Source organism: Vicugna pacos, chromosome 4 (assembly GCF_048564905.1).
Source record: "Vicugna pacos chromosome 4, VicPac4, whole genome shotgun sequence".
Taxonomy (NCBI): domain Eukaryota; kingdom Metazoa; phylum Chordata; class Mammalia; order Artiodactyla; family Camelidae; genus Vicugna; species Vicugna pacos.
In genome coordinates, this window is record NC_132990.1 from 50,361,628 (window position 1) to 50,384,615 (window position 22,988).

A 22,988-nucleotide genomic window follows, 5' to 3' on the forward strand; every position below is an offset into this window, starting at 1 on the left:
CCACCCTAACCTTGACACTGGGGCCCAAAACAGAAATATTTGGAGACCTATTAGGGGCTAAGGAATGGATCTCACAAGGTCTCAACTGTCCACCACTCTCAGCTTCTTGGTGGGCCCCCATTTGCTTTGCTCTGGTCACCTGCCATATGATGTAACTATCACTGCAGGGCTTCCCCATGTGGAAACTGTTTTTTAAAAAAGCCTCCGATCCACCCTCAACTCATCCTCAACACCACAACCCACCCATAAGGTTATATGTCTACCAGCCTCTATGGAAGTTCCGGAAGAATAACGTAATTGTATCTGTAAAACTAGACTGCAAACAGAACTCTTCCAAGAGTTTAACATAAAGAAATATCAACCCTCCACAGGGGGTCGCCTCATGTTTCTTATCCTGAAGACCATTTTCCTTCCCTTTCTCTGAGAGAGGAGCCCCCATGTCAATTCTTCACCAGAGGAATGTCTACCAGTTAGGGAAAGCTCAACCCCAATCACAGGGATGGCACTAATCCAAAGTCTAGGAGATCCACCGTACACAGTAACCTTCCAGCAGTATCTCTCCCGAAGTCTGAGTTTAGAATAGCCACACAGGGCCCCGGCAGAACATGCGGCGGGCCTGGGCCCTCAAAGGATGATCCTCACTCGTGTGTCTCTACCAGTATGAGATAAAAAATGCCTACTCATTCTTCCCTGTCTTCCCAATGGTAATGTCTGGAACACACACACACACACACACACACACACCATTTTCCAAAGCTAAACAATGGTTCTCAAAGCCAATATGGGCTCTGACTACTAGAAGAAAACATTTTTATAAATCCACATAATCTGCCCACACGGAGATCCATCTTATATTATTATGTAAAGTGGTATCATGTCCCCTTTTTTGCTCAAGCCAGTTGTAACTGAGTATCTATCATCTGAAACAGAATCCTGACCAAAGTACCTCACCTCTCCATATTGGCTAAGAAGCTTTCAGCTGCAAATAACAGGAACGTAATATCTCACAAATAGGAAGTCTAGAGGTGCTAAGGCCTTCAGGGTGGGTCGATTCAGGGGTTCAATGGTGTCTTCAGGTTTTTTCAAGCTGCCCACTCTGCTTAGAAACGAGGTGACCACAGTGATTTCAGATATCACATCCACATGACATCAAGCTGAGAAAGTAGGGGGACCAGCTCTTACTACATCTCTTTCTCAGGGGTAAGGCAAGGAAACTTTCTCCTAAGGGTTTCCCATGAAGCTGTCTCCAGCAGGTATCTCCAGTGCGTCATTGGCTAAAACTGGATCTCATGCCTTTCCTCAACCAATGATTTGGCGCAGGGACAATGGCAAGGGAAATGGAATTTTCCTGAGACCAGTCGGGCTCATCTCTGAAGTTAGGGGTGGGTCAGAGTTCCCCAGGGGAGATGGCTGTGGCTGTGTATGTATGATGGGGCTACTTCAATCAGATTAGGGTTCTGTTAGGAGGGAGTGAAAAAGGAGAGAGGCAGGCAGCCAATGATGTGCACGGCACTACATTCAATAGCTGCCCTCCCCTGAAGCTTTCCTCAAATTTGGGCCACAGCAAATCCTCAGGCAGGATGTTTCCTCCCACTAATCTCTGCAAGAGGTTGGACTGGAATGAGGTGGGGTTGGAGGCAGGAGTGCCGATTAGGAAGTCAGTCAGGCTGTCAGCCCAGGACCTGTGAAATGAGGAGACAGCCCAGCCCAGTAACGCTGAAGTGTGAGTCATGAGTAAGTTTTTCATGGGAAGGCTGAGGACGAGAAGAGGGTGCTCTCAGAGGAGGACTCGCAGGGATTCTGCCAAAGGAGGACAGCAGGGCCCTAAGCTCTTCCGTGAAGGCCAGGCAGGGAGAGAAGACTCTGTGAGTAAGGGGCAGGGGGAGGAGATCCCCTGAAGCCATCCTCTTTATTTGTCCTGAATGGCGCCAGGCAGGTTGGACAGACAGGTCCTTCACCTGGCCTGCCCCTGATGGCCCCTACCCATCAGCTCAACAGGCATTCCTGGCAATAGGGGCCTTGATTCCTGCCGCTGGCCCTCTTCCAGCCTCACACCAACCTTCACTCTCCAAACATTCTGTGCTCCTTCTTGCCTTCCAGCCTTTGCCTATGCTGCTCCCTCATCAGGAAGGCTTTTCCCTGCCCAGAATGCCCCACTTCATCCTTCACGCAGTCTCTGGAGCCCCACCTGGGTGAGCAGCTCTCTCCTCTTCCTCCCACACAGCTGTAGAGCTGTGTGCCTCCACACCCTGGGTTGTCCTTTCTATCCACATGCCAATCTGTCCATCTCCCAGAATGAACTGTGAGCTCTTTGGGGGCAGGGACCTTGTCCTGTTCATCTTGGTGACTTCTGCAGTTTCTACGTAGTGTGGGACCACAGCACCTGCCTACGACACAAGAATAGGGAAGGTGGAAAGGAGGGAGATTCCTATGCCTTCTTTAGAACTGAGTTGTCCAACATGGTAGCCAAATAAAATAAAAAACTTAGTTCCTCAGTTACACTAGCTGCTTTTCAAAGGTTCAACAGCCACTTGTAGCTAGTGGCTGTTGATTGGACAGTATAAATACAGAACATCTTCATCACTGCAAAAAGTTCTGGGCCACACCCCTGTTCTAAAGACTCAAACTATCGCTGCAGCTCTAAGAAGAGCAGACTGTCTGCTACAAACTCCTTTCCCCTCCAATCCAGGACCCAGCACAAAGCCAGGTACCTCCTCTTTTCTCTTCCCTCTCCTTCCTCTCCTCCCATCATCCTCTACCACCATCTTCCTATCCCCCTCTAGGGTCAGATGAATAATTCACAGTGGCTTCAGAGTTCAGTGAGCTTTTTTATAGTCTGTGTATCTCTGACCCTTCACTACAGCTCTAGAAGGTAAGCAGGACAGAGATTACAACTTTCATTTTAAAGGTCAGGAAACCAAAGCTCAGAAGGGTGAAGACTCTTGCCCAAGGTCACTCAGCTGGCAAATGCTGGAGTGGATCAGACCTCAGATTAGACTCTGGCCCTTTCTTTCCTGCCAGTGTTATGTGACTTCTCACTAAGGGGTCATCTAATCCAACCTGCTGTGTGATGCACGAATCCCTTCAACAACATTCCTCTCGAGTGTTTATCCAGCTTCTCCTTAAGTGCTCCCCATGATGTGAACCTCACCACCATTCCCTGAAGCAGGACAGTGTATCTTTAGACAGCTCTGCTGGAAAACTCTTGCTTATGCTGAGTCAAAATCCACCTTCTTGTAACTATCCTGTCCTGAGATCTTAGAAATCATTCAGCCATGAAAATGCCTCCTGCAACCAACACGTCAGTTAGCTTGCAGCCTCTGCTCATATACCTCCAGTCTGGGGGAGCTCAACACCACTCAAGGAAGCCCTTCCTTTCTTTGGCCATTTAAAAACCAGCCTTCCTCCTGCAGCTGCTCCCCACTGGCTTTCCCTCTGGGGTGCCCACAGACTATCTGCTCTCTCTCTACCCAGGGCAGCCCCTCAGAGACAATGACCATGCACTCCAGTTTGCTTTTGTTCTGACTATAGCCTAAACAAGTCATCAGAGACAGGATGCGCTGTCCTATTAGCACATGACTTCTGACTCCCCTTTCCTATTAGCACACAAACCCCCTTATTCCATGGACCCTACAGGAGGCCAAGGTCTTGTCAGTAATAATAACTACTGCCATTTATTATGTGTTCACCACATGCCATGCAGCTGGAGAAGTGCTCTGCTTATATTTCATCTTCAAAACCCTGCAAGGTGGTCATTATTATTCCCATTTCACAGATGAAGTGACTGTATACATGTCTGTCACCCCAAGTGAGAGGACAATTGCAGGAACCTGGAGGATGGATGTGACGTGGGAAGACCCAGCTTTGGGCCTGGGTCAGTCACAGGCCCCCAGGCCCCAGAGAGGGTAGAGGAGTTTAGAGGTATATACTATGTGCACAGGCCATAGGGGCAAAAGACTTGGGTTCAAATCACAGCCATTTAGCTCCGTGTGATCTTGAGCAAGTCACTTCGTCTCTCTGAACCTCCATTCGTTAATGTATAACAGGGAGCGAGTAGAGCCCAAGGACTGCGACGAAGAAACAATGAACACTCAGCACCATCCGTGGCACTTAGCAAATTCTCAGCAATGGGAGCTAATACCATCAATATTATTAGGGAAAGACCAGACCCAGGGCCAAGGCAGGTGTACCTCATAGTCTTACCCTCCCGTGCTGAGCCTAGTCAGACCCAGTGGCTTTCTGCATCCCATCGTGGTTCCCAGAAAATGCCTGGTATCTGAGATGAGTTCAGATGTGCTAACACAGATGGGACTGAGACAAGGAGAGCCTTGTCTCAGGCTACTCCCGTGGTAAGCCAAGCATTACCCAAACTTCCCTACAGAAAAGAGAGAGGGGAATGCACAGAAGTAAAGAGTGGGGGAAGTGAAAAACTAAAAATGGGGCCATCTCACTTCTAAAGCAAACACAACTTTGGGCAAGTTATCTTCCTCTCTGAGCCTTTATGTATAACTCTGTCGAATGGGGTAATAACGCCACCCTTGCTGCCTTGGGGTGAGGATGAAGGCTATACTATACATGGAAGCCCCAGGCCAGGGTGTAGCCCACAGGAGCACTTGGGGAGGGTCTGCCCTGACCCACTGCTGAGCGGCTCTCACAGTGAGCTTTGGTCATCATGGCAGTCAACAAAAACAGCATAATTACAACATAATACCTACTATTTCCTCAATACCTGCTCTGGACCAATCCTCACAGCAAACTTGGAGAAAGGTGTCATTGGTGCAGGTGAAGAAACTGACAGTTCAGCAAAACAAGGGTGACATGCCCAATGTCACTCAGTAACCCAAGATACCAGGACTGGCACCCAGGCCTGGCTAAAGCCAAATTTTATTCCCTGATACCAAGCCGTGGAGCCTGTGAACCAGGCCCAGGCTGTGGAAGCCTTTTGGTGCCTTCTCCACCCCAGCACAGTGGCCACTACCACAGATCTGGACCACAACCACTCTGCATGGTTGCGGAGCACTGGACAAACATCCACAGCCCTGAGTTCTGGTCCCCTCCCTGCTGCAAAATGCCTGCCCAGTCCTAGGCTACTCCTCGCCTTGGTCAGTATCTCCACCTGCATAGCAGAGGTGCCAGAATCAGGACTCTGGGGTTTTCCAACTATCTCTCTGAGATTGTACAGACAGCAGCAGGAACTCAGAGGAGGAAAATTGCCCTAGATGGAAACAGTGCACTGTCTTTCTCCATCCTTTAATAACCACTAATTAGTTAATCCCTGTAGCAGCAGAGTGAGTTATCAGGTATTATTATCCCCAGTTTACAAGCAGGAGGTTGAATGAAGGAGGGATTGGCCCCAGGCTCAGGGCCCGGATGGGATCAGTGAAAATCCGGAGATGCTACAAATTGCTTCAGAACTGGGGGAGGGGTCAGGAGAGGGGTGAGGGAGGCCTCAAAGGGGAGAAACCAGATAGGAATGTATTCCTGAATCTCAGAGAGTTGAAGTCCCTTCGAGGGCACGTGAGTCAGCTCTGTGCACAGATGGGCAGATGAGAGGGAGAAAGACTGGCCCAAGGTCACATAGTCAGAATTACAGACCAGGAGCACCCCATGCCACCTGTTCTCAGCTGAGTCTGCTATGATGGGGGCTGAGAGTGGATGGCTCTTAAGAGCTGGGCTCCTTCGTGGCCCTCCCTAAATTCCTAGAGAAAGCAGCCAGCAGTAAGCCCCCGGGGATTATGTCTGTACTAATGGCCTATGACAAAGGCAGTAGGATAAGCTCCTTGTTCTGCAGACTGAACAAGGTGTAAGAAGCCAAGTCAAACAAAAGCTGAGGTTTTGTGTTGGCCTGGCTGGTGGGCTAGAAGCAGCCTGGCCTCTTGGGAGGCCAGGCCTTGTGCCACCACCCAGAGTCACCACTCATCAGGCCCTTTTCCTCCTTTGCCACTAAGGGCTGGAGAGAAGTACGTCCACAACACATGACCATCCCCGCTTGTAGCATAGAATGCACTTTCATCACATTGCCCCAGATGAAGAAACTGAGGGTTAGAGAGGGGAAGGAAGATATTGTTCCAAGTCAAATGGCAAGTCAGGCAGGAGGCTGGGACCCAAGACCTCCTGACTTTCTGCTCCACCACAGCCTCCTAAATTCTTCCTTAAATTAGCATCGAGTGACATAAGAACACTGGAACAGAGGAAAATGCAATACTCTTGTTTCTAACCAAAGTATCACCTTCCCTGATCTCTCATTGGAATCCACAGCACACGCTTTGGTGACAGGCCTGGATTCAGTTCTGCTTCTGCCTCTTTCTAGCCCTATGGCTTTGGCAAATTACTTCACCACTCTGAGCCTCAGTTTGCTCTCGAAAACAGGAGAAATAATGGTACCCCCGTCACAGAGTTGTTGGGATGATTAAATGAGCTAATGTACACAAAGCATTTTGCTCTGTGCTTAGCCCACAATAAGCACCTAATCACTGCTATTGCTATTAGCAACTCTGGTACTAACCTGCTGGATGGCCTGAGGCAGGGCCCTCAGCCCTTCTAAGCCTCCGCAGCCCTCTCTCTCAAATGAGATGTCACAAAGATTTCTTCTAACTCCAGGGATCTGTGGTCTATACCACCAGCCTTTCCCAATCTAAATGAAATTGTAGACTCCAGAGTCAAAGAAGTGGGCTGGGAGGCTCCATCACCTGCTAGGCCCGGCTGCTTGCCCCACCCCCAGCTCCACACACCTGCTCCAGGATGTCCTGGGTGTGAGTCCCCAAAGCAGACAATCTGTCCATTCCCAGAGCTGGTGCTGAGTCAGTCTTGTGCTGTTCCAAAGGTTTGCGTGTGATTGCAAATAATGAGATCTTGGGCCTTGAAGAGCTGGGGAGAACTTGGAGATTAGGGCTGGGGAAGAGGCTCAGGAAGATCCAGGGGCTGCACAGGACAGCATCACATCCCTCTTCCCTGGCAGTGATGCCCTGAGGGTACAGGGAGTCAAATCCTCCCTGCCTTGTTTCTGGTAAAAACTGCTAGAGACACCAGCACCATCCTAAATCCAGGGATTTGCGAATCGGTCTCAATTGACCCCCTTAGCCAAGTGCGAAAGGGGCCCTCTCCATCGTTCTAATGGGCCAGGGATTGTTCTGGTTATTTCTAATGCAGCTTCCTTTCCATACTGTAGAACTCACTTCTGCAAAATGAGAATGATTTGACTTGAGGCCTGGGGCCATTTCTCACTCCTTCCCTCCTAGTTCCCAACAGATGCAAGAAGAGATCTGCCTCGTGGGGATTAAGGCAACCCTGTTCTCTACCAGCGAGGGAGGTGGCAACAGGATGCGTGAGGAGATTACCTACCTGCCCCTGCTTACCTGTCTGTATGTCAAGTTTAAGCCCCTGGAGGGTTTATGTAACACTGTTTAGGAATCTTAAACAGTAGAGACCCTATTTGTGGGATTACAGGGTGTGGAGACATTCTCGACTTTCACACTGAGGCTTCGGACGGCTGCCAACCCCACTCAGTCCTGACAGTTGCTGAGCCCTGCTTTGCACAGAAGTGATTTATTCTAGTCTATTTAAAATGAGTCACATCCCAGGAGTCCCTAGTCTTTGGAGCACATTCTGCCATTGACCAGTTCGGACTCAAAGTAATGTTTCCAGACACAAGTGCAGCTGCAAAAGTGTTGAGCTGTGCTAAAGAGTGCTCCTCTAGGTGTTTGCTGTGTGACCTTAGGCAGGTCATTTTCCCTCTCTGAGCTTCCATTTCTTCACCTGTTACTAAAACATAATCTCCAGCCACATCTGTTGTTCAAGATTAGGTGCGAGAGCTTGCGGAAATGTATATTGTGGTATAAATTCAAGGGCTTATCATTGTCAAACCTTATAGTTATTTGACTGTATGACTTTATGTATATGTATAACTTTTTAAAATTTATTTATTCTAAAAGAACTTGGAGGAATAATTAAGTTTACTTATTTGTTTATTTTTAGAGGAGGTACTGGGGATTGAACCCAGGACCTTATGTATGCTAAGCATGCACTCTACCACTTGAGCTATACCCTCCCCCTGTATAATTTTGATAAAAATAAAAAATATTTTAAAATGATGTGTTGATAGCTGTTTTACAGTTAGTTGAAGTAGTTGGGAATCATTAGCGAAAAGTACATAGAAAACTAATTGAAGCAATTATTAACTCCAGGAAAAACAAAAAGAAGTACAAAGAAGAGAAACATAGTATTTTACGTGACTTAGCATTAAACAATATTTATGTAGTTATACTTGTGAAAACACTGAATACTGACTGAACCAAACATTGTGGTAGCACAGTGAGAGGATAAAAAGAGGAAAAATTACAGGTTAGTTAAGAGGGCTACACTCTCTTCCACGAAAATAGGAAATCAATAGATAATGTCTAAAATTGACAAATCAAGAAATAATAGTATAAGCATATCAACTGGAAATGCAGAATATAAATAGAAGAAATAGTCAATAAAGTGTAAAATGGTTGGAGGGAGCAGCACTGAGGTGTGAGAAAGGATGAAGAAGAGAGTTATTTTTCATTAAAATTATTATTTTACTTTTCAAGGTATGTGCATCATGTTCTTAGATTAAAATGAAAATTAATTTTAAAAATAACAATAGAAGCAAACGGCAGCTATGAGGAGGCTAATTTTGGTTCCAGATAAGACCAAACTTTCTAATAACCAGACCTATCCAAAAATTGAACTGGCTAACTCCCCAGATAGTGAGTCTCCTGTCATCAGCAGTGTTTAAACAGAAACTATATCCATCTGTCAGAAATAAGGTAGAGAGTTTCAGCCTTGGTTAGCTTTTACTAAATAAGCTTAGGGATGCCTTTCAACTCTAAGATCCCTTCTAATTCTATGCATCTGCGGAAGCTGGGATATTATTGCCACTCACCTCATAAGTAATTCATTTACCTGTGCATTTAATAAGCATTTGCCTAGTATCTATTTTGTTTCTGATGCTGTACCAGGGCCTGGGTTGGGGATAGGGGAACCAAGATGGGTATGGCATAGTGTCTGCCTACAAGAATCACTGAAAGTCAGTCTTGGAAAGCTCTTCAGCATTTGTCTGACCAATCCCTCATTATACAGAGAAGGAAACTAAGGTCCAGAGAGAACAAGACACTTGCACAATGTCACACAGTATTAGTGGCAAAGTCAGGCTCACATCTAGACCTCTTGATTCCTGTGCTAGTAATCTCTTCCTCACAACCCTGCCTCTGAAGAGCACTTCCTCAAAAACGGTTCTAAGAAAATGAAGTTGATTCTTCATGGTATTTTACTGATCTCATGTAGACATATCATCATTATGAAATGAATCTTATTATTATTTTAATTGTAGCAAGGTTCGGTTTCCTGGACGTCTGCTTCAGAAGGGCATGCGGGGAGATTTCTGGAGACACCCAATAAAAGTTCACTGAACCCAAACCTTCAAGTCATTCACCAGAAAGATCTAAAACAACAGAAATCAAACTAATTGGCATTGCTTTGTCTCACCATCTCATGAGATTCGTGAGAATTCTTGGGTAGAGAGTTACTGCCTGTGTCATGGGTAAAATCCCAAATCATTTTGTGGAATTTATTATTCCAACAGCCATGAGAGCCAACATCTGCATGTGCCAGCATCTCCTTGTAGTATCACTTCCTGGATCCTTTCTGCTTGATTAGTAGTCCTGTCTTTGCTAACTTGAATAAAGTTCCACATCTCACTGAATTTTCCCTAGCCACTTTGTTTGGTTAGTTGTTTTTGTTTTGTTTTGTTTTTAATAATAGTCACCATGAGTGTTAGACTAGACCAGTGATTCCCAACCAGGGGCAGTTTTGCCCCAGCCTCCATGGGACACCTGGTAATGTCTGGAGACATTTTTGGTTGTCACAACTGAGATGGAGTGACACTGGCATTTAGTGGGGTAGAGCCCAGGGCTGCTGCTAAACATCCTACAGTGTGCAGAGCAGCCCTTCCCAACACAGAATTATCTGGTCCAAAATGTCAATACTGCTGCTGTCGAGAAATTCTAGGTTAGATTCTTTGGCAACAAGGGACAGAAACCCAAGTCCAACTTGCTTTAGTAAAAGAAGAAATAGAAAAAAACAAAAGCAAGGTGGTTATTGAAAGAATATTATCATTGGTTTTAAAAAAAAGAAGAAAGCTAAAAAAAAAGAAAAATTTAGGATGGATATACCTTGGTGACTAACATAATAACATAATTCAGTTCCCATCTGTACTACCTCCCCTTTCTCTCTGCCTTCCTTCTGTTCTCATTCTTTCCATGTGACACAGGCCTAACCACCCTGGTTTTGAGCTCATATTCTCACAGCTGCACAACCAGAAAGGAAAAGGTCCTTTTCTCTCTCAGATCCACTATCACAAACCCCAAGGAAGGATTCTGATTGGTCAAGCTTGGGTCACATCCTCATCCCTTGACTAAGGTCAGAGAGGGTGAAGTACTGCACAGTGATTGATCTAGCCTGGGCCAATGCCCATCCCTGTGGCCAGAGGGAGGAAGTCTGTTTCCTGAGGTGGAGGAAGTGGGTTCCAGAGAGACAAAAACAATAGCTACTGCAGCACAGAATAATAAAGAGGGTGATGGACTAAGAGTCAAACATCTGGGTGCTATTCTGGGCTCTGCCTCTAACTTGCTGTGTGATCTTAGACAAGTCCCTTTCCCTTTTTGGGCCCCAATTTCTCACCTGTGTAATGAAAAATAGACCAGAAGTCAAAGATATCTCCCATCTCCAATATTTGATAACTTTTGATTGGTTATTATGTATTATTCATGTCCCCAACAATGATGACATTTGAAAATACTTGCTAAACCCACCTAGCTTTTAAATTGCTAGTTCCAGGATATAATATGGTCTAGAAATATCTAAATTTTTTAAAAATTTAGTTTAGTTATCTGATTTTTTCCAACTTTTTCATGATAATGAAAACAGCATCAACTAAAATGCTTCTGCATCTATTCATATTTTTAAAATGGTCCATGTACTTCTCAATTCTTTCATAATATTCAATCCTTATAGGAAAAATTTGTAGACCCACAAAAACTACTTATATATTGCTTTTTCTTTTAAAAAATTAATTATTAGTAATTAACTTAAGAAATGTTAATATATGAATAAAATCTGCTTTCAATTTGGTGTATAAATTTTATGGTAAGCCTTATTTTGAAATTTATATAGTCAAAAGAAATAAATGGTATTGGGCAATCTTCAATAGTATGGGAGATGAGGCAAAGATTTCAATATCACCAACCACTCATTTATTCAACAAATAGTTCCTGAGTGCCCACTATGCGCCAGACACTAATCAATGATTTGTCCCTATGAAATTTACATTGCAGTGGATACAGCTACACTCTTTGATGAAGGATTTCTTGAGTCCTAGCCCATCATCAACAAAATGAAGTCTATATCTCTCAGCCCCTTGCCCATCTCCAGCTCCAAGAGAACTCCCACTCACACCCCACACCTCACCAAACAGAACTTCCAGGTTGCCAACTCCAGAATTCACCAGCTCCTTCACACCTCTTCTACTTGGAACCCTCTTGCCTTCACATTTGTATCACCTCCACTAGGAAACCTCCTTGAATGGTTCTTCCTTCCTACTCCACAGATTTAGTCCTGCCCTCCTCTGTGCCCCCAAATTTCATATACACGTGCCTACCACTTAGCACTTCACTTTCTGTCAGAATTATTTTTTTACCTCATTGCTTCTCTCACTGGAATACAGATTTCTCTAGGGAAAGGAAAGGTTCTTATTTACCGGAGGATTTTGGGGGCTTGACAATCAACACAAACACACATGTATACACAATGTGCACATTCATGCGCCTCAAACCTGCTCTTTCTCCTCTATTCCCCTTCTCAGTGAGTGGCACCCCCATCTTCCCAGGTGGTCAGGCTAGAGACCTGGGCATCATCCTCAATGAATCCCTCTCCCTCACCTCCCACATCCAACCAAGGTTCATCATGTCTATCTACCTCCATACATACTCTCATCTCTGAATGAATCAACTACTTCCCCTGGCCTTGATCAATCCTGCCCCATCCCTTCATAGCCTGGGTAGCTCATTATTCAGGGTTCACTTTAATCTTGACTTCCTCTAGGAAGCCTGACTTAATCCTTGACCCTCCAGTTTAGGCCAATTTTTGCTCTCTGGGTAGTTTAGGTCTCCTGTGCTTCCTAGTTTATATGGCAATTGTTCTTCTCTCCTGGTAGACTACAAACTCCAAGAAAGCATGTTCCTATGTATGACTGCATCCTCAGCTCCTAGCCTATTGCCTGAGATGTGTAGGTCACCACTAATGACTTTTTAGATAAATGCAGGAACAAACTCATTCGTAGTGAGAAAGCCTGGATTCTATTCAGATCTGCCATTAACTAGTTGGGTCAGTGTGCACTTAACTTCTCTGGGCCTTGATGTTCTCATCTGTGAAATAGCCATATTAATTCCTCCCAGTCTACCTCCAGGGTGAATGTAAAAATCAAATGAGATAATAAATGTGAAAACTATTTATAACCTGTAAGTTGTTTTACACATGTTGTTTCTAAATGCTCTGGGTTGTTTTGTTTTGTTTTATTTACATTTTCTCTGGTTATTTTAAATATAATCAGGTATTGCTCCTACCTGTGCATTTCCTATAGGTACAGAATCATTACTGCTGTTCATCTCTGAGAAGATTAACAGTTAAATGTCTTGATTTTTAAAAAATGGTTTAGAGAACATTTTTGATACAAATTGTACTAGAGGTGTTACTGGAAATAATCTAAATTTTATTTAAGCAACTAATACCAAATGGATAGAAATTAAACAAATTAATCCTTTATAATATTGACATAAGATGAAACAACTGACAAATTTAGGACAGAATAGGAAAAGAAAATATTCAAAGCAAACTTAAGTTCAGTTTTACACTTAATAAATAAGCAAAAACCATTTTCAACGATAACTCTCCACACTACTGAAGTTATATAAAAGCTATACACTGCTGTTAGAATGTAAATTGTTCACTTCTTTGAAGAGCAAATATATCAAATACATCAAGTGCCAAAAAAAAATTCTATTCTTGGAAATCTGCCTTAAGGGAAGAATTTAACAGGGAAAAAAAGGGGGGCTTGTGCACAAAAACATATAGTATTACTCACAAATAACCAAAAAGTGAAAACAACTACAACAGTGGAGAAATGGTTTGGTTAAAGCATGTTGCATCCATGGGATGAAATATTTTACACCGTTAAAAGCAATCATTATGGATGCAAGGCCATGGCATTCTTAGTCCCGCCCACAAAACCCCTGTGAGTCCTGTTGGATGGCTTCTTCATGATCAGAGGAGGGCCAAGCTCTTAGAACAGATCTTTGCTCAAGTCTTTGAGAAGGTCAAGGACAAGTTCTCCACGATGTTCCCAATAAAAGTATTCAGTTTAAGCCAGAGCCCACAAGATACTGGCAGTGGATTTGCAGGAGGTGGCAATGGGCACTCTAACATTTCAGGAGCTTCATAACTTACTGTTGACTCTGCTCACAATGAGGCTATCCACATTCTGATGGCCTTGAAGGAGACTATGGACACCTGGGGCAAGGCTATGTCTCCTGCAGCCAGCTCCTAACCAAAATTAAGAGGATAGCCAGACTTCCTGGGAAGAAAGAATCAAGTACATTCAAAAAGGCTAGGGAGGGGGGAGAGGGGGCCTCTGACTCTGGACTCCATGTAATTATAAGAAAGTCCCAATGAACTGTGTCTCACTGTATCCATATGTTTGGTTAGTATCCTCTCCTTGAACTTGGACTGGTCCTGGGGCTCAGTTGTAACTACAGAATATGGCAGAAGTGATGGTGCATGCCTTCTTTTTTGTTGTTGTTTTGTTTTTGTTTCTTGGGGGGGGAGGGTAACTATGTTTACTTATTTGTTTATTTAGTGGAGGTACTGAGGATTGAACCCAGGACCTCATGCATGCTAGGCACACATCAGCTACACTCTCCCTGCTGCGTGCCTTCTGAAGCTAGGTCAGGAAAAGCTTTCAAGCTCCTCTCTGGAACATTCTCTGATAGCCCTGAAAGAGTTATATGACCACCAGCCTAGAGAAACCACTTTTAGGCACTCGAGTTGACAATCCCATCAAAGCTCAGCCTTCCAGCCATTCCCAGTAAGGCATTCTCCAGACCAGTCTATCCATAAGCTGAATCCCCTACAAGTGACTTGAGTCAGTACTGAATGGAGCAGAAGAATCGATCAGCTAATCTTGGACCAAATTACTGACCCACAAAATTACGGGACATAATTAAATGGTTGTCGTCTTAAGCCACTAATTTGGGGGGTAATTAATACACAATAGTACATAAACAGCACATCACCTTTGGAGGATGCTTCAGAATCAATTTATAAATTCAGAAACAGGTAAAGAATCAAGCATTTATCTTGCCTTTCCTTTATGAACTGTACTTCAGAGTTCACATTTTAAGAGTAACCAAATAGTTGAGGAGATTAAGCTCTTCTTTATAGAAGAATTACAAGTAATAAATGAAGAAGGAACATCGCAATTAGAATATCACTATTTCAAAATCCCTGATGGAATAATAGAATGAGGCGATGATCATCAATGACTGCTGAAGTCAATAGCCAAACCCCGGCAAGGAACATTGTAACAGACCAGGCTAAAAACACCTCAACCCAAGTTGAGAGATAATAAGCCAAGAAAAGAGAAAACTTCTTGCAGCACAAGAAGTCCATGGCACCAACTCTGAAACTTCCTTGTCCCCATATCAAACCTGAGCCTGACAGCACTTCTAGATTTCATCCCACGGACCAGAGGAACATGCTACATGACCCCCTGGGGATGTAATCAGCAAAATTCAAAACACAGAAAACTCTGCTGGACAAACAACTAAGTATCTTCAAAATATAACTTTTAAAAAAAGAATAGAGGAAGAAGGGGACTCTATTGATTAAAAGAGACTTAGGAGACATATCAACACAATTCAATGTGTAAACTGTCTCTGGATTGTGATATAAGTATTTATTTGAACATTGAATATATTTGAAATATATACATATTTTTGAATACTGACTGGATATTTAATGATACTAAATCATGTTTAATTTTTAGGTGTCATAGGTTATTATAGTTTTTGAAAGAGCCTTTATTTTCTAAAGATAAAATATACACGTATCCCAGCTGCATCTGGGATTCTCTTCAAAATAATCCAGTGGTAAGAGGGTAGGAGAGGACAGGGTATAACTGAAGCAAGATTGGCCACGTTGATATTGATATTATTATAGATAGGTGCTACGGATGTGGAGGTTTAATACACTAATATCTCTATTTTTGTATATAATTTAAATTTTCAGTTAAAAAACTTTAAAAAATTAGCTCTAACCCCCCCCCCAAAATGGGAGGAACTGTTTTCAGTGATCTATCTCTGAGTGATTTGAGTCCAAGAAGCAGCCTTTACCTCTTCCCCTCTGGCCAAATCCCCCTGCACTTAAAGAACTAGAAACCTAAAGAGACATCTGAAGTCACATTTTAAGGATGTATAATGGAAGGGAGTTTGGAGAGGGAATGAAATCATTAAGGAGGATTATACTGTCACCACTCGACACAATGGGGATTGCTGCTTTTAACTGCTTTAAACAAGTCTTACTTCATACCAGAGTTTCGACTCAAGTAGGCGTCGCCATGGGAAGTGGATCTTGCCCAGGAGATCAAATCTTTCTTCCTGGCTGAGTCTTTGAGTGCACGCTCCTTCCCTACACAGCAAGAGAACAGAGGTGGTTCTTAGAAGGCACTTGAAATTCTTTTTTCCTCTTCATAGTGTCCTTGCAGCCAGGTGTCTTGGAAGGCTCTGGAATGAAGGCGCCTCTGGATAAAGTGGCTATCCTGCCTCTGAGAGGCTGGGGGACCAGGCCAAGTTTCTGCCTTTCTGTGAGTCTCTACTTCCTGCACATGCAATCAGATATAGTATAGCATGGGATCAGCCAGTGGCCCCTGCAAGTCACCAGCTGTGCAAGTTTTCACCTCATTGCACTGCTGAAAGCAAGATGTGTCACCAGTAGCTCTATAAGAGCCACCTATAAAAATTCAGCCAGAGTTCTAACTCTTGCTGCATCTGCTTAAACTGACACCATCTGATCAGGAAATACAACCTAAATATGTGCCACCAGTGTTTCCATCAGTTCACGAAGGATAGAGGTTTCATCAGGTTAGACCAAGGGATCTTCCTTGAATGGATTATCCAAGGCATCTACCTGACAAAACAATGCTAGCTTTTTGTACAAATAAAAAAAAGTAGGGATGATAACTTCCAGCTCACATTGTTGTTGAAAGGATAAAATCAGGCAATGTATCTGAAGTCCTCAGCATGGATCCTAGCATTGAGTCAGCTCTCAGTAAAGGGTTATTATTATTATTTATTTCTCCATAAAATGCAGATTGAATCTAGAGATACTTAAGTTTCCTCCTAACTCCAGCGTTTGAGGATTCATTCATTTATGAAACAAGCATTTATTGCCAAGCCCTACACCAGGTGCTGGTGCTGAGGTGGAGACATCTGACATGGGTTGGGGGCTAAAGTCAGTATATAAGGCCAAAACTCTGCATACTCCAAATTATTCTTGAAAATCCCTCCACCATCAACTGATCTCCCAATCATTTGTTCCCCCATTCAGGGGTGCTGTCAGAGGTGCAGCTGGTGGATTGAGCAGCATGGTCTGGGCCGTGATGGTGGCTGAGGGATCTTTCAGGACATGGCATCCTGTCTCCACCCAGGACCCAGGACATGAAAGCCTTAATCTCTCCTCCATTCAGAGCAAAACTATATTTCCTCTTTTGGCTTTGAACCCTCAGCCCTAGTGCTGGATGAGAAAATAGAGGACAGCCTCAGTGACCACTTTCTATCAAGTTCAAGGTCACCATGAGATAGTCATCGCCCAGTGACCAGGATCACCCTGCTTTGATAGGCTCCCCACACCTCCCAGTGGGAGCCAGGACCCCAGGACCTGTTCTCATTGTTCCACACAAATGTACCAACACTTTCTATGAGCAGGGTGTGCTGAGCATTGGCAGGAGTGGAGTGAGCCGAAGGCAGCTTCCCCCAGATGCAGACCCCAGCCACAGTCAAGTAGGGTCAACAGGGCCACAGGAAGGCCCAGAGATGGGCTATGGGGAACCAGGGGACAGAAAGAGTGCCCCCACCTTCCTGGGTGGTGATACTGGACGTGACCCTTGGAGAATAGAGAAGACCTGGGGGCAAAACATTGGGGAAAGGGTGCCCTGAGATGAGCAGACAATAAGGGGCAAAGTCTGGAGGCAGGAAAGATGGGCTGTGTCTGAGTAATAGCAAGCAGAGCGTATGTTTGGTTGAAGGGGGAGGTGAGGCTGGAGAGTCAACAGGGCCAGGGGGCAAAGGGCTTAAGGTCAGGCCAAGGGGGCTTGATTGTGTAGGCAGAAAAGAGCCAAAGGCCTGGAGCTGGGCTCAGAGAGAGGGCATAGCTGGGGTGAAGCTCTCCTCCTAATACCTGCCCACACCCTCTCATGGGTTGATGCACAGCACCCTCCCAGGTTCAGAAAGTCCCAACTATAAATCCTTTAGCCCCAAGATCAAGCCTTTCCATAGTAGCTTTAGCAGCAACTTTAGGGTCAAGAGAGGCTCCTTTTTAGGTTTCTCACACAATTGCCCTCCATTGTGGAGAAACAACACCAAGATGGAGTGGGAATGGTGGAGGAGATGAAGGCTAAACAGAGGAATAAGGCCACCGGCAAAGTGGCACACTAAATAACCAGAAAGCGCCCTGCTACAAAGCACCCAGAAATGCTGAGTGGTATTTGTTTTAGTCATTTGAAATCTATAGGACATGTCACAGGAAAGTAAGGGTATTTCCAAGATCAAAACAAAGGGAGAGCTGAAAACCAGAGCTGGTAGGGGCACGCAGCAGTCTTACAGAGCTGCCAGGTAGCAGCAGAACTGGGGGCTTGCCTTCTCAGCAGGAGGGAAGCTTGGTAATGACTGTGCTAGAAGGGTCCTGGGGAATCTCACTCTGTGTGTGCTTCTAAGTCCCTGTGCCCTCAGCTTACAGTGCTTGAAAAAGTCAGGAAAGTCTTTTCTGGGGACACAAGTGGTATGGTGGGAAGAACCTGGACCTGGCTCTGCCTCTAACCTTCTATGTTACTTCTCCCCTTCTCTAAGCCTCAAGTATATTTAAATGGAAATGATGCTGCCACAACTGACCTCACAGGGTTACTGGGAAAACTCATTCATTCATTCAACAACTCTGTATTGAGCAGGGAGTGTGAAGTGAGCAGGATAAAATCCCTGCCTTCAAGTAATTCACATTCTAAAGAGCGAACAGAGAAGATAGAAGACAATATGGAAATGAATTTGTAGAGACAGGCTAGAAAGAGAGGATGGAGCACTCCCCAGCCTTGGCCAGGAGGGTTGGTGGGCCCTGGGACAGGTGGTGTCTGGGCTGGACCATGAAGGACGAGTAGGAGTTGCTCCAAAGGTATGGAGGGCATCCCAGGCATGAACAAAGCCCTAAGTCTGAAGCAGTGGCACTTACAGGGAACTACATACAGCACAGTGTTACCGGGGCATAAGGTGCAGGTAGGGTACTGAGAGAAAAGGGCTAAGGGAGACACAGCTCACATGGCTGGAAGACAAGGCCTTGGATAGGCTCAAATAAAGCTTATGTGAATTCTAGACAAACTCCTTGCTCCTTGCAATAATTCATAATCCTCTTCCCACAGCCATGACACCTAGGGCTATCATCACGTAGGAGTCATGCTACTACTTTGGGTTAGGCTGGGTTCCCTAGAAAGCAGAGCATGAGTCAGGGGCTTCTGAGCTACTCCTTTATTAGTGATCAGGAGTGAGGGACAAGGAGAGTGAAGCAGGAAGGAGGCAGGGCGTGTGTTAATGGAGCTGGCCAATGCTAACTGCACCTCATCATTCGATCTCATGGACATGTCCCCACGTAATTTCCAGCTCAGGTAGAGTGACCAACTGTTCCGGTTTTCAGAGGTCTGAGGGATTTCCCAGGACATGGGACTTTCAGTGCTAAAACTTGGAAGGTTCCAGGCAAACCAGGAGTTTATCTAGTCTCAGGACTGTCTTCAGAAGGAGAAGGGGAAGAATTTATCCACCAGCTCCCTTTCTCAGAAAGCGAAGTCTCTCCTATGGAGTGTCAATTACCACTCCCACCTTATTTCTGGGTTGCATATGTATGGGCATCAAATTGACAAGAAGGTCAATGGGGACACCTGAGGGTGGGAGGAGAGAGACATGCAACACGGGCCTGGATGAGACACTATCAGGTTGAATCTATATGAAATTGGTACAAAGCTGTTAACTGTAGCAGCCACTGGAATAAGAGATAGTGAGGCCAAGAGGATCTGAAGTGGGGCATCCTCTGCCTCTAATTGAGAAGTGTTAGTCCTGGGCAATCTCCTACCTCCACTTCATGAGCGCTTGATAATCAGCATGCATGCGATAATCAGCTTGGTGTCTTGGTTTCCTACCCCATGTCCATCATGAATACAGCAGATAAATGCTTTTAAGTTACAAAAATCCTATATATCAACTAAAGATAGAGAGGGAAAGGTATCTCAAGATTGTAAAGGGTTACAGGTCATCACTAGGTGGACATCTTTAATAGATACGAAAACACACATGACAAAAAGTTGCGAGAGGATCTAATCCAGAAAGCAATGAGGGTGAAACATTAACCAGAGTCACTCTGAATCTAGATCCCTCACCACTTAAGCATGGAGTTCATTAGTGCTCTTCTAATTCAGTTTGAAGCCATTGAGTGCTCTTGTCACGGTATTCCATTGCCTCCTCAGCATATAGGCAGTAGCTAAAATCACAGAAGTGGATGAGATTGCCCAAAGAAAGTCTGTAGAGTGAAAAGATCTGTAAGACAAGAATGGATCCTGAAGAATGCTAATATTTAAAGGAAGAATAGAAGAGGAGGAGCCCAAAAAGGAGGCAAGAGTAGAAAATTGTGTGTGTGTGTATGTGTAGCAATGGAGTAGTACCCAAAGGAGAGACTCCTCAACTGTTCAATACAGCATAGAGGTCGAGTCAGATAAGGACTGGAAAGTTTCTAATGGGTCTGGCTATCAGGGGTTCTTGGTGTCCTTAAGAGAACCTAGGGTGGGGGCAGGAGGCAGAATACAGTGAGTTGAAGAGCAAATAGGCAGTAATGAAGTAGAAATGGTAATTTTAGACCACTCTTTGAAGAAATTTGGTAAGACTGGTAAACCAGTTGAAAGGCAGACACAGGAAAGAAAGGAGATGATTGTTGGAATAAGTTCCTGGAGCGAACTGGAGGGAATTGATGAGGTCCAGAGCATAGGTGGCCATACTGGCCTTGAGAAGAATGACAGACACCCTGAGGACGAGATAAAGGGAGTGATGTTGGATTTGAGGGTAGGAAGGTGGGAAGGCAGGAGTGGTCACACCTGACGGTCTCAATTTCTCCATGAAGTAGGGCATACAGAGTAGGGTGTCAGAAACTAAAAATGGAATATGAATAGTTGTTGAAAGAAGTGGGAAAGGATTAACAAGTGTCACTAAGAGCCTGGCTGAGAAATGAAAACTTTGTACTTGTTGCTATATGTTTTCATTCATTCATGTGTTCATTCATCCATTTTGGGTCACATCAATGATTGTTGGTTTGCACTGGGAACATTACCCAATGACCTCATTTTGGTCATATAGATACATGGCAGTCTCATGAAGCTTAGAACTCCAAACTGCCATCAAGGATCATAACTCTATCATGGCCACACCAACTGAATGATCTCATCTCCCATCACCGCTTCCACTACTGGGTGGATGCTGAAGACTTCAAATTTATAACCCCAGTCCAAACTTTTCTCTGGGCTTTAGAACAGCATATACCCAACATCAACATATTCAAATTCACATTCCTGATCTTCACCCCCAAACCTGCTCCAGCAGGAGAGTGGATCTCCCCAATCTGTGTATATAGTGTCAGGTTACCTTTTCAATATCTACTTCTGCTTGGTTCTAAAAATGCCATCTCCGAATGCTTCCTTTTGAGGTCAGGATTCATGACTTTCAGGGGCTATGCATGGCCCTTGAAGAGAAAAATGAAATGTTTATAATATGACTTCTAGACTCCACCAGCCTGCACATTCACACCATGACTCCAACTGACCAATACCCAGCACTGAAGATTCCTCCTGATATAGCCCAGCCACCAGCTCAGCGATTCTGTCAAAGAATTAATGTCAATACTTGAGACCAGGGAACAGAACAAACAGATCTAAACTCAAATCATCATCTTATCTTAGCCAACTGTGTCCAACCTCCCAAAGCCAAACTGCAGATACAACTCTACTACTGTAAAGCAAATTAGACCACAGATCAGCTGGAACAACAAATGGATTTCATTCTCTTTGCCAGCTCAGATGGATTAGTGATGGCTGCTGGAAGTACAAAGGATTGTGGAACCCCCACCAGGCTTATCAGGGGAAAGTTGCTGACTGATTGGCCATGTCTGTCACTGGGACAGGCACGAGATGAGGAAGTGACACCAGTTATAGAACTTCACATGTGAAAAGTCCTCAATTACTACGAGCCTCACACTAGACCACAATAAAAGTCTTCCAAATCTTCATACTGGTTAGAGTTGATGTTGGCTTAGATAAAGGTAGTAACAGTGATGATGGGCTTAATAGTAATAGTAATAGTGATGATGTACTTAATATGAGGTCGAATGTTTCTGAGTCAAGTTCTAAGAGGTGGACAGAGCTGGAGACAAGAGTTTTGGGAGATACTGCTACACAGAGTGTATTGAAAGTTTTGGACCAGAGGAGATTACCAACAGAGAAGAAGTAGCTAGAGAAGATCTATGACCAAATGTCAAGCACTCTGACATCTGGAAGCCAAGCAGCAAATGAGGCCACCAGCTAAGGAGATCACAAAGGGGCAGCCAGAAGCATATGATATTCCAGAAGACAAGCAAAGAAAGAAGGGAGTGGTGTCCTGCATCAAGTGCTGCTGAGAGGTCAGTAAGGACAGAGAAGTGACTCCTGGAGGTTACTGGTGTTCTCATCAAAAACAGTCTCAGTGGACTGGAGAGATGAGAAGTCCAATCAGAGGGCTGAGCAGAACACAGGAGGTGAGAAAGGAGAGACAAGTGACAAGTCCGTGGGAAAGGCTGACATGAGGGACACTAGGGAGATAGGACATCAGCTGCAGGAAGACGTGGGGTAAAGGAAAGACTGCAGACAGTGGAGATAATGTAACAGGTATGCATTTTGTGGGAATGATCTGACTGAAGAGAAAGAAACTGGGGATACAGCAGAGATGGGAGAATTTTAAGAGATGGGAGAACTGAAAAATCAAGAGGCTAGACAATTCAGCTCACAAGTGAAAGGAGTATCTCTTGGTAAAACTAGGGACACTTCATTCACAGTAATATTAAAGCAGACAGGAAAGAGGAACACAAATTCAGACAGATTGGGAGATGTGGTGGGAAGATAAGGACGTTCCTTTATAACTGCTTTGTATTTTGTCAATGAAATAGGAAATGAGGTCATCAGATGAGGATGAGGGAGGGGTGTGCAGTGGATGGCCCCTCCTGAGAGGCCCTCCCAATGAGGGAGGGAGGAAGGAGGTAAAGATGTGAAGCAATTGTGTTTGGGAGTAGGAAGTAAACATCTAGAGAAGGGTGGTACGATTGCTGAACAGGATTGAGTGCTCATTTGAGATTTGTGGTCATGAATTTAAAGCAAGACTTGTTGGTCTGGGTATACGTTTTCTCCCATTATGTTTACCTTCTCGAGTTCAGGTACGTAGTAGGAAGATATGGAGCTTTAAGCAGAGAGCAAATATGAAGGAAGAAACATAAATAAAACTACACCAAGGCATATCATAATCAAATTGCTCAAAACAAATGACAAGGAGAAAATCTCAAAAGCAGTCTGAGAAAAAGACAAATTATACACA

At 44.4% G+C, this 22,988-nt stretch overlaps 1 long non-coding RNA gene and 1 pseudogene across 1 annotated transcript in view; one reads left to right on the top strand and one right to left on the bottom strand.

The window, feature by feature from the left end:
• LOC140696091 (uncharacterized) overlaps window positions 1-22,988 on the bottom strand; it is a 90,886-nt gene that overhangs the window by 63,024 nt on the left and 4,874 nt on the right. Inside the window, exon 2 of the long non-coding RNA XR_012072096.1 lies at window positions 15,661-15,759. This is a non-coding gene — a long non-coding RNA (uncharacterized lncRNA). The remainder of the gene's footprint in view (window positions 1-15,660; window positions 15,760-22,988) is intronic.
• On the top strand, window positions 16,051-16,275 carry LOC116280271 (small ribosomal subunit protein uS14-like; annotated as a pseudogene).